This window comes from Mytilus californianus, unplaced genomic scaffold, assembly GCF_021869535.1.
Source record: "Mytilus californianus isolate M0D057914Y unplaced genomic scaffold, xbMytCali1.0.p SCAF_3, whole genome shotgun sequence".
Classification (NCBI taxonomy): Eukaryota; Metazoa; Mollusca; class Bivalvia; order Mytilida; family Mytilidae; genus Mytilus; species Mytilus californianus.
In genome coordinates, this window is record NW_026262679.1 from 76536581 (window position 1) to 76552628 (window position 16048).

A 16048-nucleotide genomic window follows, 5' to 3' on the forward strand; every position below is an offset into this window, starting at 1 on the left:
ATATAAAAAATAGCAAACTTGTGGTAGGGGCGTGTATAATACCAGAATCAGACTCAGTGAAAGAACGATATTTTTTCCGGATTTTGACAATCCAAAAAAACAAATGCAGATATACTGACCCTGTCTTTTTTCGAGAATTTACTGGAATCACACATACATTTTTATTTGGCTGATGTTTTTTTTTAATATGCAGATGAAAATATGAATCCTTTTGGCTTGAAAGGTTGTCAGGAACATGAAGAAACTGAATCCATTATAAACATATGTACATAAACAGGTAGATATATATTTGTATATAGTATTCAAACAAAACATGCTTCAACAGTGTGCAAAATTACTGTTCCAGTAATGTGTTATGTATTTAAAGGAAAGATGGGGGTACTTTTAACCACAGTCTGAAAGCACTAATTTCTACTAATTCTAAATGTTTATGTATGATTTTTCAAGAGATTGCAAGAAAGTACATGCAAACAGTAAAATTGATGCCGTTTAAATTCAAAGCTGAACAGTGTTTTGTGGTAATTAGCATTGTGTATAAGTTTTAAAACATTTGGTTGAGGCAAAGTTAAAAATAGTTACCACTTTTGGGATGTACATACAGATGGACAACACTTAATGCCCCCTCAGCTTCGGTGCTGGCATAAAAAATGAACAATATGTTAACAACAATCAGAAACAAAAATTCTTTTTAAATCACATACTATTGCCTTCATTTTGATTCTAATTTTCAAAACCTACCTCGATTAAAATATGACCAATTGCCATGTCGATTGCTGTTAGAATAACAAGGCAAAATAAAAAAATATATATGTGTGGTTCCAGTTACCAGACCCACCCTAGAACTTTTTTTTTTAATTCTGTAAAATAAATTTTTAACAATCCCATTTTATGGAATGTGAATTTCAATAATTAAATTCACAGACTTCTGTCATATGAATTTCCAATAAAATTATCCACTAAGGCTTAAAATGCAACAAATTCTAAACAGAATGCAATAAAATTAACTAAAAAACGTAACATGTCTGTTTATTTTAAAACCGAAAAATATAGAAAATGGAAAACTTGCTGTAGGGGCGTGTACAATACCAGAATCGGACTCTGTGAACACATGAATTTTTTTCTGGATTTTGATAATCCCAAAAAAACAATGCCAACCTATGGACCGTATCTTTTTTTGAGAATGTAACTGGAACCACGCATATATTTTTATTTGGCCTAAGTTTTTTTTATTATGCAGATGAAGATTTGGATCCTTTTGGCTTGAAAGATCATTGTCAGGAACATGAAGAAACTGAATCCATTATGAACATATGTACACAAATAGGTAGATATATATCTGTATATAGTATTTAAACAAAACATGCTTCAACAGTGTGCAAAATTACTGTTCCATTAATGTATTATGTATTTCAAGGAAAGATGGGGGTACTTTTAACCACAATCTGAAAGCACTAAATTTTACTAATTCTAAATGTTAACTAGTATGTATGATTTTTGCAAGAAAGTGCATGCAAGCCCAATTACATCCTAGTTGAGTGCCTATGCGTGCCCTGTATTAAAGTACATGTACACAAATATATGCACAGCTGAATGTAAATTGGGTTTAAATGAAGCATTGCTCCAAAAAATTTGTTTGTTAAATTGGTCTGGAGTTTCCAGGCTACTTTCTGAGAATGCACTAGCTAAACTAGCCTTTTGGTCATAATATCCCAATATAATTGATTCCCTATGCAGATAATCAACATTAAACAATAAAATATAAAAAAAAACACTCTGTTTGATCTACAAATCATTGAGTCTGATCATTAGTCTTCTTTAATGTTATAAATCAATAAATCGTTTTTTCCAGACAAAATAGCAACAACACTGGTTGATACAATTCTAGGTACTGGTGAAGAAGTTAAGTTTTACAAAATACAGAAGACTTGCAACGGAAAATCCCGGAATGAGGTCTTTTACTGAACAGTATGAGAGAGTCAAGATGATTGTTGGATTTAAACTGCTTGAAAAGTACAACCAAATGAAGACAAAAAATGCATCAACAAACAAATCAACTAATGGAACGTTGGGGCATCAGTACCTAGTTCTGATTCTAAAAGCAATTGTTCAAAATAAATGGAGAATGTGACACAGATGATGACCCTGCTTGCATATATTAACATTATAAAGGGACAAACAGTAAATTGATGCAGTTTAAATTCAAAGCTGAACAGTGTTTTGTGGTAATTAGCATTTTATGTAAGTTTCAAAACATTTTGTCGAGGCAACTTAAAGTTAAAAACGATAACCACTTTTGGGACGTACATACAGATGGACAACACTTCATGCCCCCTCAGCTTCGGTGCTGGCATAAAAAATGAACTATATGATTGCCTGCATTTTGATACTAATTTTCAAAACCTACCTCGATTAAAATATGACCAATTGCCATAATTACTGTTAGAGTGGCAGAATAAAAATATATGTGTGGTTCCAGTTACCAGACCTACCCTAGAACTTTTTTTTGAATTCTGTAAAATAGATTTTGAACGATCCCATTTTATTGAATGTGAATTTCAACAATTGAATTCACAGGCTTCTGTCATATGAATTTCCAATAAAATTATTCACTAAGGCTTAAAATGCAACAAATTCTAAACAGAATGCAATAAAATTAACTAAAAAACGTAACATGTCTGTTTATTTTAAAACCGAAAAATATAGAAAATGGAAAACTTGCTGTAGGGGCGTGTACAATACCAGAATCGGACTCTGTGAACACATGAATTTTTTTCTGGATTTTGATAATCCCAAAAAAACAATGCCAACCTATGGACCGTATCTTTTTTTGAGAATGTAACTGGAACCACGCATATATTTTTATTTGGCCTAAGTTTTTTTTTATTATGCAGATGAAGATTTGGATCCTTTTGGCTTGAAAGATCATTGTCAGGAACATGAAGAAACTGAATCCATTATGAACATATGTACTGAAATAGGTAGATATATATCTGTATATAGTATTTAAACAAAACATGCTTCAACAGTGTGCAAAATTACTGTTCCATTAATGTATTATGTATTTCAAGGAAAGATGGGGGTACTTTTAACCACAATCTGAAAGCACTAAATTTTACTAATTCTAAATGTTAACTAGTATGTATGATTTTTGCAAGAAAGTGCATGCAAGCCCAATTACATCCTAGTTGAGTGCCTATGCGTGCCCTGTATTAAAGTACATGTACACAAATATATGCACAGCTGAATGTAAATTGGGTTTAAATGAAGCATTGCTCCAAAAAATTTGTTTGTTAAATTGGTCTGGAGTTTCCAGGCTACTTTCTGAGAATGCACTAGCTAAACTAGCCTTTTGGTCATAATATCCCAATATAATTGATTCCCTATGCAGATAATCAACATTAAACAATAAAATATAAAAAAAAACTCTCTGTTTGATCTACAAGTCATTGAGTCTGATCATTAGTCTTCTTTAATGTTATAAATCAATAAATCGTTTTTTCCAGACAAAATAGCAACAACACTGGTTGATACAATTCTAGGTACTGGTGAAGAAGTTAAGTTTTACAAAATACAGAAGACTTGCAACGGAAAATCCCGGAATGAGGTCTTTTACTGAACAGTATGAGAGAGTCAAGATGATTGTTGGATTTAAACTGCTTGAAAAGTACAACCAAAATGAAGACAAAAAATGCATCAACAAACAAATCAACTAATGGAACGTTGGGGCATCAGTACCTAGTTCTGATTCTAAAAGCAATTGTTCAAAATAAATGGAGAATGTGACACAGATGATGACCCTGCTTGCATATATTAACATTATAAAGGGACAAACAGTAAATTGATGCAGTTTAAATTCAAAGCTGAACAGTGTTTTGTGGTAATTAGCATTTTATGTAAGTTTCAAAACATTTTGTCGAGGCAACTTAAAGTTAAAAACGATAACCACTTTTGGGACGTACATACAGATGGACAACACTTCATGCCCCCTCAGCTTCGGTGCTGGCATAAAAAATGAACTATATGATTGCCTGCATTTTGATACTAATTTTCAAAACCTACCTCGATTAAAATATGACCAATTGCCATAATTACTGTTAGAGTGGCAGAATAAAAATATATGTGTGGTTCCAGTTACCAGACCTACCCTAGAACTTTTTTTTGAATTCTGTAAAATAGATTTTGAACGATCCCATTTTATTGAATGTGAATTTCAACAATTGAATTCACAGGCTTCTGTCATATGAATTTCCAATAAAATTATCCACTAAGGCTTAAAATGCAACAAATTCTAAACAGAATGCAATAAAATTAACTAAAAAACGTAACATGTCTGTTTATTTTAAAACCGAAAAATATAGAAAATGGAAAACTTGCTGTAGGGGCGTGTACAATACCAGAATCGGACTCTGTGAACACATGAATTTTTTTCTGGATTTTGATAATCCCAAAAAAACAATGCCAACCTATGGACCGTATCTTTTTTTGAGAATGTAACTGGAACCACGCATATATTTTTATTTGGCCTAAGTTTTTTTTTATTATGCAGATGAAGATTTGGATCCTTTTGGCTTGAAAGATCATTGTCAGGAACATGAAGAAACTGAATCCATTATGAACATATGTACTGAAATAGGTAGATATATATCTGTATATAGTATTTAAACAAAACATGCTTCAACAGTGTGCAAAATTACTGTTCCATTAATGTATTATGTATTTCAAGGAAAGATGGGGGTACTTTTAACCACAATCTGAAAGCACTAAATTTTACTAATTCTAAATGTTAACTAGTATGTATGATTTTTGCAAGAAAGTGCATGCAAGCCCAATTACATCCTAGTTGAGTGCCTATGCGTGCCCTGTATTAAAGTACATGTACACAAATATATGCACAGCTGAATGTAAATTGGGTTTAAATGAAGCATTGCTCCAAAAAATTTGTTTGTTAAATTGGTCTGGAGTTTCCAGGCTACTTTCTGAGAATGCACTAGCTAAACTAGCCTTTTGGTCATAATATCCCAATATAATTGATTCCCTATGCAGATAATCAACATTAAACAATAAAATATAAAAAAAAACTCTCTGTTTGATCTACAAGTCATTGAGTCTGATCATTAGTCTTCTTTAATGTTATAAATCAATAAATCGTTTTTTCCAGACAAAATAGCAACAACACTGGTTGATACAATTCTAGGTACTGGTGAAGAAGTTAAGTTTTACAAAATACAGAAGACTTGCAACGGAAAATCCCGGAATGAGGTCTTTTACTGAACAGTATGAGAGAGTCAAGATGATTGTTGGATTTAAACTGCTTGAAAAGTACAACCAAAATGAAGACAAAAAATGCATCAACAAACAAATCAACTAATGGAACGTTGGGGCATCAGTACCTAGTTCTGATTCTAAAAGCAATTGTTCAAAATAAATGGAGAATGTGACACAGATGATGACCCTGCTTGCATATATTAACATTATAAAGGGACAAACAGTAAATTGATGCAGTTTAAATTCAAAGCTGAACAGTGTTTTGTGGTAATTAGCATTTTATGTAAGTTTCAAAACATTTTGTCGAGGCAACTTAAAGTTAAAAACGATAACCACTTTTGGGACGTACATACAGATGGACAACACTTCATGCCCCCTCAGCTTCGGTGCTGGCATAAAAAATGAACTATATGATTGCCTGCATTTTGATACTAATTTTCAAAACCTACCTCGATTAAAATATGACCAATTGCCATAATTACTGTTAGAGTGGCAGAATAAAAATATATGTGTGGTTCCAGTTACCAGACCTACCCTAGAACTTTTTTTTGAATTCTGTAAAATAGATTTTGAACGATCCCATTTTATTGAATGTGAATTTCAACAATTGAATTCACAGGCTTCTGTCATATGAATTTCCCATAAAAGTATCTACTAATGCTAAAAATGCAACAAATTCATAACAGAATGCAACTAAATTAACTAAAAATGTAACATGTCTGTTTATTTTACAACTAAACATATAGAAAATGGCAAACTTGTGGTAGGGGCGTGTATAATACCAGAATCAGACTCAGTGAAAGAACGATATTTTTTCCGGATTTTGACAATCAAAAAAAAAAAATGCAGATATACTGACCCTGTCTTTTTTCGAGAATATGTAACTGGAATTAACATACATTTTTATTTGGCTGATGTTTTTTTTTAATATGCAGACGAAAATATGAATCCTTTTGGCTTGAAAGGTTGTCAGGAACATGAAGAAACTGAATCCATTATAAACATATGTACATAAACAGGTAGATATATATTTGTATATAGTATTCAAACAAAACATGCTTCAACAGTGTGCAAAATTATTGTTCCAATAATGTGTTGTGTATTTAAAGGAAAGATTGGGGCACTTTTAACCACGGTCTGAAAGCACTAATTTCTACTAATTCTAAATGTTTATGTATGATTTTTCAAGAGATTGCAAGAAAGTACATGCAAGTCCAATTACATCCTAGTCTAGTGCCTATGTGTGCCCTGTATTAAAGTACATGCAGTCACAAATATATGCACAGCTGAATGTGAATTGGGTTTAAATGAAGCATTCTCCAAAACATTTTTTTGTTAAATTGGTCTGGAGTCTCCAGGCTACTATCTGAGAATGCACTAGCTAAACTAGCTTTTTTTGTCATAATATCCCAATATAAATGATTCCCTATGCAGATAATCAACATTAAACAATAAAATATTAAAAAAAAAACCCTCTGTTTGATCTACAAATCATTAGTCTTATCAGAGTCTTCTTTAATGTTATAAATCAATAAATCGTTTTTTCCAGACAAAATAACTACACTGGTTGATACAATTCTAGGAACAGGTGGAGAAGTTAAAAGTTTTACAAAATACAGAAGACTTGCAATGGAAAATCCAGGAAACAGGTCTTTTACTGAACAGTATGAGAGAGCCAAGATGATTGTTGGATTTAAAATGCTTGGAAAATACAACCAAATGAAAACAAAAATGCACTGCATCAACAAACAAATCAACTATTGGAACATTGGGGCATCAGTACATAGTTCTGATTCTAAAAACAATTGTTCAAAATAAATGGAGAATGTGTCCATGGGACACAGATGATGCCCTTGCTTGCATATAACATTATAAAGGGACAAACAGTAAAATTGACGCCATTTCAATTCAAAGCTGAACAGTGTTTTGTGGTAATTAGCATTGTGTATAAGTTTCAAAACATTTGGTTGAGGCAAAGTTAAAAATGGTAACCACTTTTGGGATGTACATATAGATGGACAACACTTAATGCCCCCTGAGCTTCGGTGCTGGCATAAAAAATTAACTATATGTTAACAACAATCAGAAACAAAAATTATAAAAAGTAGAAGTAGAAGTAGAAGTCTTGGATGAAATTAATATTAAATTCACAAGAGTTTTAAAAAAATGACAGATTTATCTTATTTTGATGAAAACCTCATATCCCCTTGTTAGTCTATTGACATGCAATCAGAACTCTTTTGTAAGGGAAAATTTAAAAGTTCCAACATTTGAGACCAAAGTGGTGGTATTGGGATTGGCATGCTAATAATAATTAGGGATGTGTTATTGGTGCAACCACTTACAGTTTAAAATACATTGCAGGTTTCAGGGGCAAAAGGAAAAAGTATTTTGCTAAGTCAGAATAATGCATGTGTATTTTAAGGGAATTTTTTAATAAATTGAGATCTACATGCAATATAACTATCTTACTGAGGATGTTGTTGAACTATTCACCTTACACATTATGTTGATCCTATTATGGATAAATAGTTCCAACTGGATGTCAAGCAGCCAATTAAACAATCATTACCATATAATAAAAACAACTATATCAAATTAAAAGATAATTAATATTTTTCTAGGGCATTCAGTTTTGTAATAGATACACATATTTTAATTGTATTCAACACATTTCATTTAAATTTACCTCACTAACATAATTCCTCTTGCTTAACTGCATCTGCTATGCTTCCTTAATATATACACATGCATGAATTTAATTTTCAATGAAAATTCACGCAGAGCGGCAGTCAAAGCTTATTTGACGAAAATAATCAAAATTACACTAAACCAAAGCGAACCAGAGAGTTGTGTATGGTACAGACTGTACTACAGGCACAAATACATCAAATTATATGAATAAGAGCATGTTTATCTTCCTTTTTCTTTGAAGTAACCAGTTTTACATGTACATAAAATTCTAAATCACACAAACAAAAAAAATATTATACCGCTCGCTCCACTTGTAGAGCACCCACCTCAACAAAACTCATTTTCAAGAAATAAATACAATCAAAAAAATTTCGCTCGCTCTCCCCATATTTTTTGGAGCTTTTGTCCGAAGAACTAAAAATCAAATTGGTGTGGCCTAAAGATTTGGATCTTTTTGGCTTGAAAGATTGTCAGGAACATGAAGAAACTGAATCCATTATAAACATATGTACACAAACAGGTAGATATATATCTGTATGCATACCTGCCAACTGTCACTTTTTGTGGGGGATTTCCCGCATGACAGTTCCCAAATGGAAATTTTGAAAGAGCAATTTTGTCGACAATTTAAAACAAAACAATCAATTTTACCATGGTTATAGGATAGTAAAAGTATGAAGAAGCAAAAAAAACAACATTAAAATACATTTGAAGGACCCATTGAAGGTTTTGTTGGACTATTAAGACCCATCTCACACAGAAAACCCCCATGGGCATTTTGAAATGTTGGCAGGTATGCTGTATGTAGTATTTAAACAAAACATGCCTCAACAGTGTGCAAAATTACTGTTCCATTAATGTATTATGTATTTTAAGGAAAGATGGTGGTACTTTCAACCACAATCTGAAAGCACTAAATTCTACTAATTCTAAATGTTTACTGTGGATTCATTTATTTTCGTGGGTAACAATTTTCATGGATTAAGGAAAACTTGCATGTTCGTGGATATTTAATTTTGTTGTTTTTTGTCGCAAAGCGAGACATAGCGATCCTACATTCCGTCAGCAGCGGCGTCCACAAATATTCACTCTTTGGTTAAGGTTTTTCAAATTTTAATAACTTTCTTAAACTATCCTACATTTCAACCAAACTAGGACAGAAGCTTTTTTATGATCATCAGATAGTATCCAGAAGTAAATTTTGTAAAAAAAAAATCCTGTTTATCCGTATTTTACTTATAAATGGACTTAGTTTTTCTGCCAGTTAACATTACATTCACTCTGGTTAAAGCTTTTTTGAAATTTTAATAACTTTCTTAAACTATCCTAGATTTGTACCAAACTTGGACAGAAGCTTGTTTATGATCAAAAGCTAGTATCTAGAAGGAAATTTTGTAAAAATTTTATTTCCTGTTTTTCCGTATATTACTTATAAATGGACTTAGTTTTATTCCAGTTAACCTTACGTACAGTCTGCAGTTAAAGTTTTTAAAACATTTATTAGATTCATAAATCTTCTTGGATTTTTACCAAACTTGAACAGAACTTCTTACAATCAAAAGATAGTATCTAGAGGAAAATTTTTAATAATTTTTTCCCCATTTTTGTTGAGCCTGCGACTAACAGCAAAAGTAGGCGAGACACTGGGTTCCGCGGAGCCCTTACGAATTTGCCATTCTTCGAACATTTCATTTCGTGGTAAACCTTTAACCAAGAAAGGTTAACCACGAAATCCACAAAAATTGCTATCCAACTATTAATAATGAATCCACAGTATGTATGATTTTTCAAGAGATTGCAAGAAAGTGCATGCAAGCCCAATTACATTCAAGTTGTGTGCCCATGTGTGCCCTGTATTAAAGTACATGTACACAAATATATGCACAGCTGAATGTGAATTGGGTTTAAATGAAGCATTGCTCCAAAAACTTTTTTGTTAAATTGGTCTGGAGTTTCCAGGCTACTATCTGAGAATGCACTAGCTAAACTAGCCTTTTGGTCATAATATCCCAATATAATTTAAATGATTCCCTATGTAGATAATCAACTTTAAACGTTAAAATAAAATATATAAAAAAAAACCTCTGATCTACAAATCATTGATGAGTCTTATCATTAGTCTTCTTTAATGTTATAAATCAATAAATCTTTTTTTCCAGACAAAATAACATCAACACTGGTTGATACAATTCTAGGAACCGGCGAAGAAGTTAAAAGTTTTACAAAATACAGAAGACTTGCAACAGAAAATCCAGGAAACAGGTCTTTTACTGAACAGTATGAGAGAGCCAAGATGATTGTTGGATTTAAACTGCTTGGAAAATACAACCAAATGAAGACAAAAAATGCATCAACAAACAAAACAACTAATGGAACTTGGGGCATCAGTACCTAGTTCTGATTCTAAAAACATTGTTCAAAATCTTCTACAAGGTTTAGAAGACTGTACATACATGTATATATTTATATTTATATTTATATAAGAAAGGGAAAAAAAAATAAAAAAATAATGCATGTGCTTGAAACTTGTGTACATACATGTAATGAATAGAAAAAAGGAAAGAAAATGAAAATGAAAACAAAATGAAAGAAAAAAAAAATGAAAAGAAAGAAAAAAATAGAAAAGAAAGAAAAAGACAGAAAAAAAGAAAAGAAAATAGATTTAAACAAAATGAAAAAAAAAGAGAAAAAAAAAGAAAGGAAAAGAAAAAAAAAAGAAAGAAAAAAATATTTGAGGAGGGAGGTGGGTAATGCAGCCAAGTAATACTGTATTCGCCAATTTTCATGCACCATAACACCCACAATTGTGATAGTACTCTTAGATTTGCCTAAAAAATTTGTGATTCAATAATATAACCTCATCATTCAGAAAATCTATTTTAAAAATTATCTTTACAATCATCATCTAGAGCAGACCAATATTTACATCTTTTATCATTTTCATTGATATAAGATACCCCATTTTTAATTTCTAAATAAAACCAAGGTGCTTATTATTATGAATACAGTACAACTTGCCAGTCACAAGCCTGGAATAAAGAGCCACATTAAAATATCAAGAATTAAGTTAGTTTAAACAGGACTGTTCACAACTTGTTTTGCCATTATATGCTTGTCACTCATAGTTTTTTCATTTCTTTTCAATTAGGTCAATATATTCTATAGCATGTTTAGTTACATGTACCTACCCTTTTTCATAGTTTCGATATACAAACCCTTAATTAATTGCCTTCACAGTGTTTCCCATATACAAATGTACTCCAGGTAAACAAAATATTCTGGAACAAATTGTACATTCTAGTTGTACAGTATGTGTCATACTAGTAAAAAAGAGGGGATACAAATTTTAAACTTTTAACATATATTTAAATCATGAATTTATTGTGGCTTTTAATGCAGAGTGAACCACCATATAGTTTTAATTTAAGATTTATTGTGGCTTTTAATGCAGAGTGAACCATCATATAGATTTTATGATATTGTAGAACCAACTTGTAAAATTCAGAACTACACCGATTAATACATACGTAAAATTATGTATTGTACTAGGAATACACAAATCATATGATAACTCAATATAATTTATATGTAGTTTTTATTCTAGTCAAGACCATGCTCATTACAATAAAAATTGTTTACAAATATCTTTAGTTCAGAGATAGTTTCTTTTCAGAGTCACAGTGTCTAATATTTTTTGTTCAACATACATGATCACATACAAAAGTCATGGAAATAACGTCAGAAATCTAAGAAATGTTTGAATAAATCAATGTTGTCTGCATGAAAATATAAATATCAACATATTACGTTTCGTTTTCATCAGAGAGTCCTTGAAGATAATCTGCTGATCCTCACTATAGATTACATGTACATGTATTTTCTATTGAAAAACAATAAAATAGTCAGTCCTTTGAATATGGTGGAGGGCAAAACCTTCTCACCACCACTTATTGAGAACTCTGCTGGACTATATTTCCTTAATACGCCTGTGTAAAATAAACTAAAGGGGTGCATTGAAAAATGTCACGCATTTGATAAAAGAAAAAAGGTGCCAATGTTAAATGTATGAAAAATCTACAGAATCATTTCTTGCCAAATTTAAATGGCTTACATCTTGAAAATCAGGACATTTTTTTCGCCATCGAGCATGTTCGCCATTGAATGACCTCCCGATTGAATTCTTCTAAATTACATGCCAGGTCAGTCTCATATGTCTGTTTGTCTCATACAATGTTGCGATTTGTTTGTTGGTTATATTTCCTACAACACGAGAAAGCAGATATTGCACAAAGAAGCGATTTTCTGAAGAGATCATTTTTTTGCTTGAATTACAAACTATCTGATAAGGACCAAATTAACGGCAAATCTATCCTTGTTTTAATAAATGCCTCCCCCTTCAGAGATGCAAATTATGACACCCTGAGCGACACATTACATTTCAATAGAAAATTTACTTTAAAACCAATAAATTTTGACTAAGAAGCTGGCATTTGGTTAAATTCTATGATAGGAATTAGTTTCTTTATAAATCATATGGGAAAAAATTGCCAAAAGTAGTTTTATATCCTGAATCATGCATATGAAGTCTCAAAATCTGCAACACAGAAAACTAGTGGTACCGGCATTGTCATCATAATACTCAAAATAGTATCTATATACAGAAGAATACAGCACTGGCATATAGGGAGCTAGGTGTCTGGGAATTATTGGAATCTGGAATAGTTCTGAATTCTGCAAAATTGATAAGGAATGTATGATGAAAACTAACCCTATTAAGGACGGTTGGCCATGCATACATGGCTGAGTGGGCTTAGTTAGTTCATATTGAAATATCAGTGATAGTAAAATGAACCTTATGTATAACTTACAACAAAATTATTTTTATTTACCTGTGTACGTTATTTTATTTGGTGGCATTTTGTCCAAGGTTACCGTTGTCTTTCTGATATTGTTTTACATCTAACCCCCTTGATATGTCTTTTGATTGAGTTAAGCCATTGCAATTGACATTTTATAGTGTGTTTCTATGTTGTGATGTTACACTATTGTTTCAGGTATGGTGAAGGTTGGCGCCTAATAAAACATTTAAACCCGCTGCATTTGTTTGCACCTGTCCTAAGTCAGGAACCTGATGTTCAGTGGTTGTCGTTGTTGATGTGGTTCATAAGTGTTTCTAGTTTCTCAGTTTTTATATGATTAGAACATTGGTTTTCCTGTTTGAATGGTTTTACACTAGTCATTTTTGGGGCCCTTTATAGTTGTTCAGTGTGAGCCAAGGCTACATGTTGAAGGCCATACTTTGACCTATAATGGTTTACTTTTACAATTGTGACTTGGATGGAGAGTTGTCTCATTGGCACTCATACCACATCTTATATCTACTTATGGTTAGTTTTCATCATACATTTCTTATCAATTTTCCAGAATTCAAATTTATTTCAGATTCCAATAATTCCTTGTTTGCAGTTTAAAATGTATGACAATGAATCACATTAATCAGAGACATATATACTGTCTCTGCTTTAATAAGAATAATAAAAGAGTTAATCTTAAATTGTAAATATTTGTGAATATTTATATAATACAATCTGGAATCCATCGAGCATAACAGGCTGTCAGCAAAGTAAGATTATGTTTGTGTTGTGTTATATTTGTAGTTAATGCACAAAATCATCTTTTGTCTTTCTCATTCCCTAGTAAGGTCCTACACTAGAGTTTAGCTGGCATTGACAAAAGGACTCAGGTTCCTAAAAGTGGGTTTTTACCTGGTCAGCCACGAATCATTGGAATGTAGTTATTTAGTTTTTCAAAATGAAATACAAAAGGTTAAGATGAGATTATTTTTATAGTATGAGTTATTGAATTGATATTGTATAGTGTATTATATATACTGTATAGTGTATATAAATAATATAAAGGTGTAATACCACCATTGATTTTCCCATATTAGTCTTTCAAAAAATTGTGCAGAATTTATCTGTTTCAAATAAAGAATTACTTGGGCATGAGTAAAGTTTTATCCTTTCCAATACTATAAAAAATATTTCACATAACATTTCATGGCATACAAAAAAATAACCAACACTGGAAGTTAATTAATTAAATTTTCACTTTTTTAACCTGTGTACAAGCTTTAGTAACCATGTAACCTCAAGTTTCCAAAATATTCTATAGAAACCCCAAATAAAAAAATAATGGTGCTTTGAAATACCCAAGATATATGTTTATGACCCAGAAATGTTTTACTGCAATGAAATGTAGGATCAATTACCTACAACTGTCAAATTCAAGGGAATATTTTTTTTCAACCTATTTTCACATGCAACCGGATGTGACGTACTATGATTTGGTGGTACTACACCTAAAGAAGACTTTTTTGTTAAATAAACTGAATGTGACTTTTTTCTTTTGTAATACTGGTTATTTCAAGCATTCCTGTCAAGTTCTGTCATAATCAGTTCAATAGTTTGAGAAAAATCTAGTATAATGTAAGACGACATCTACAGCTTTCTTCGAAAAATCCAAACCAAGCCGCATCATGATAGAATATAGTGTGGACCATTAAATGATCAAATATTTATCTCATCTGCCTACAAACAGTTGAAAATGATAAAAAAGATGACTTTAGGATGATAAATATTACTAATGGACCTCTTTGTCTTCCTTATAAGGTCTCTTTTGGTCGATTCATACCTCTCATTTCCTCAAAATTTCTACTTTTTAGGCCAATAAATAAAAATTTTGGTAACTTTCACTCATTTATGATAGAAATGTTATAATAAATGATTAATTGAAGTATTCAAGCTGAATGAACTATCCGTATAAAAGTTTACTGTCTCCAAGGAGGTTTCAATAAGTCCTTACATAAAACTTAAATTTACACCGCGTTCCAGAGAGGGACATAAAAAGCTCCTCTTTTGGTGAATAATTTGTTGTTACTGCTTTAAAAATAATTTCATTTACTTAAAACTATATATTTATAAAAGTATTTCTTAGGAAAAATTTTCTAGTATAGCAGAATACAAGAAATAAGGAGAAAAAGCTCCCCAAAACTCTAAGTATGGCTTGTTCTGTCAACTAATATTCATGGTAAAGTCCTATTTCAAGGAAATTTTCTTATAAAATGTGTTTTGGAGAATCAATCCACTCAAGTTTCCAAAATATTCTATAGAAACCCCAAATAAAAAAATAATGGTGCTTTGAAATACCCAAGATATATGTTTATGACCCAGAAATGTTTAAGGGAATATTTTTTTCAACCTATTTTTGTATGCAACCGGATGTGACTTGCTATGATTTGGTGGTATTACACCTAAAGATATACACTATACACTATACAATATCAATTCAATTTCTTTATATTATTTTTTTGTCTTATTAACCTGGCAGTTCACAAAGTGCAGTACTCAAGCTAGTCAACAAACAAGAATGTGTCCATGATACATGGATGCTCCACTCATTTTCTATGTTCAGTGGACCGTCACATGAAATTGGGGTCAAAACTCTTATTTGGCATTTATAATTAGAAAGTTCATACCATAGGGAATATGTGTACTAAATTTCAAGTTGATTGGACTTCAACTTCATCAAAAACTACCTTGACCAAAAACTTTAACCTGAAGCGGGACGGACGGACGAACGAACAAACGAAGGGATGCATAGACTGAAAAACGTAATGCCCCTCTACTATCGTAGGTGGGGCATAAAAATAAGTTTGTGCTGTGTTTTTCATCAAGTAGTTAGGTTTTTTGTAAGACACTTTATATTAACATAGGACATATATCCTAAATTTTATCCTGTGACAAAATTCCCGAAACTTGAAACCCGATTAAATATATTGCTTAGTTTGTATCCGAATTTATTTTTGTTTATGTGCGAGAGGTTTCCTACGTCAGTTTTCTAATTTTTTACCTCGCATGTCCCAAAGGTTCAAGTGAGCTTTTCTCCTCACTTGGCATTTGTCACCGTCCATTATCTTTTACACAAATATTCACCTCTGAAACTTCTAGGCCAAATTTGATTAATCACTATGGTGTCTAGTTTACAAAATGTGTCCGATGACCCCAACTGCCAACCAACATGGGCAACA

At 31.7% G+C, this 16048-nt stretch overlaps 1 long non-coding RNA gene across 50 annotated transcripts in view; it reads left to right on the forward strand.

Annotated features, from left to right (window-relative positions):
• The window catches only part of LOC127733268 (uncharacterized), a 193470-nt gene that overhangs the window by 19456 nt on the left and 157966 nt on the right, over positions 1–16048 (forward strand). For 40 of the 50 annotated variants that reach the window (XR_007996957.1, XR_007996970.1, XR_007996953.1 and 37 more), the window contains 8 exons: positions 194–277; positions 1238–1324; positions 1850–2222; positions 2892–2978; positions 3504–3877; positions 4547–4633; positions 5159–5548; positions 6815–7196. This is a non-coding gene — a long non-coding RNA (uncharacterized LOC127733268). Of the gene's footprint in view, positions 1–193; positions 278–1237; positions 1325–1849; positions 2239–2891; positions 2979–3503; positions 3894–4546; positions 4634–5158; positions 5549–6814; positions 7197–16048 lie in introns of all 50 variants that reach the window. The other 10 variants (XR_007996948.1, XR_007996980.1, XR_007996985.1 and 7 more) reach the window with 10 other exon arrangements.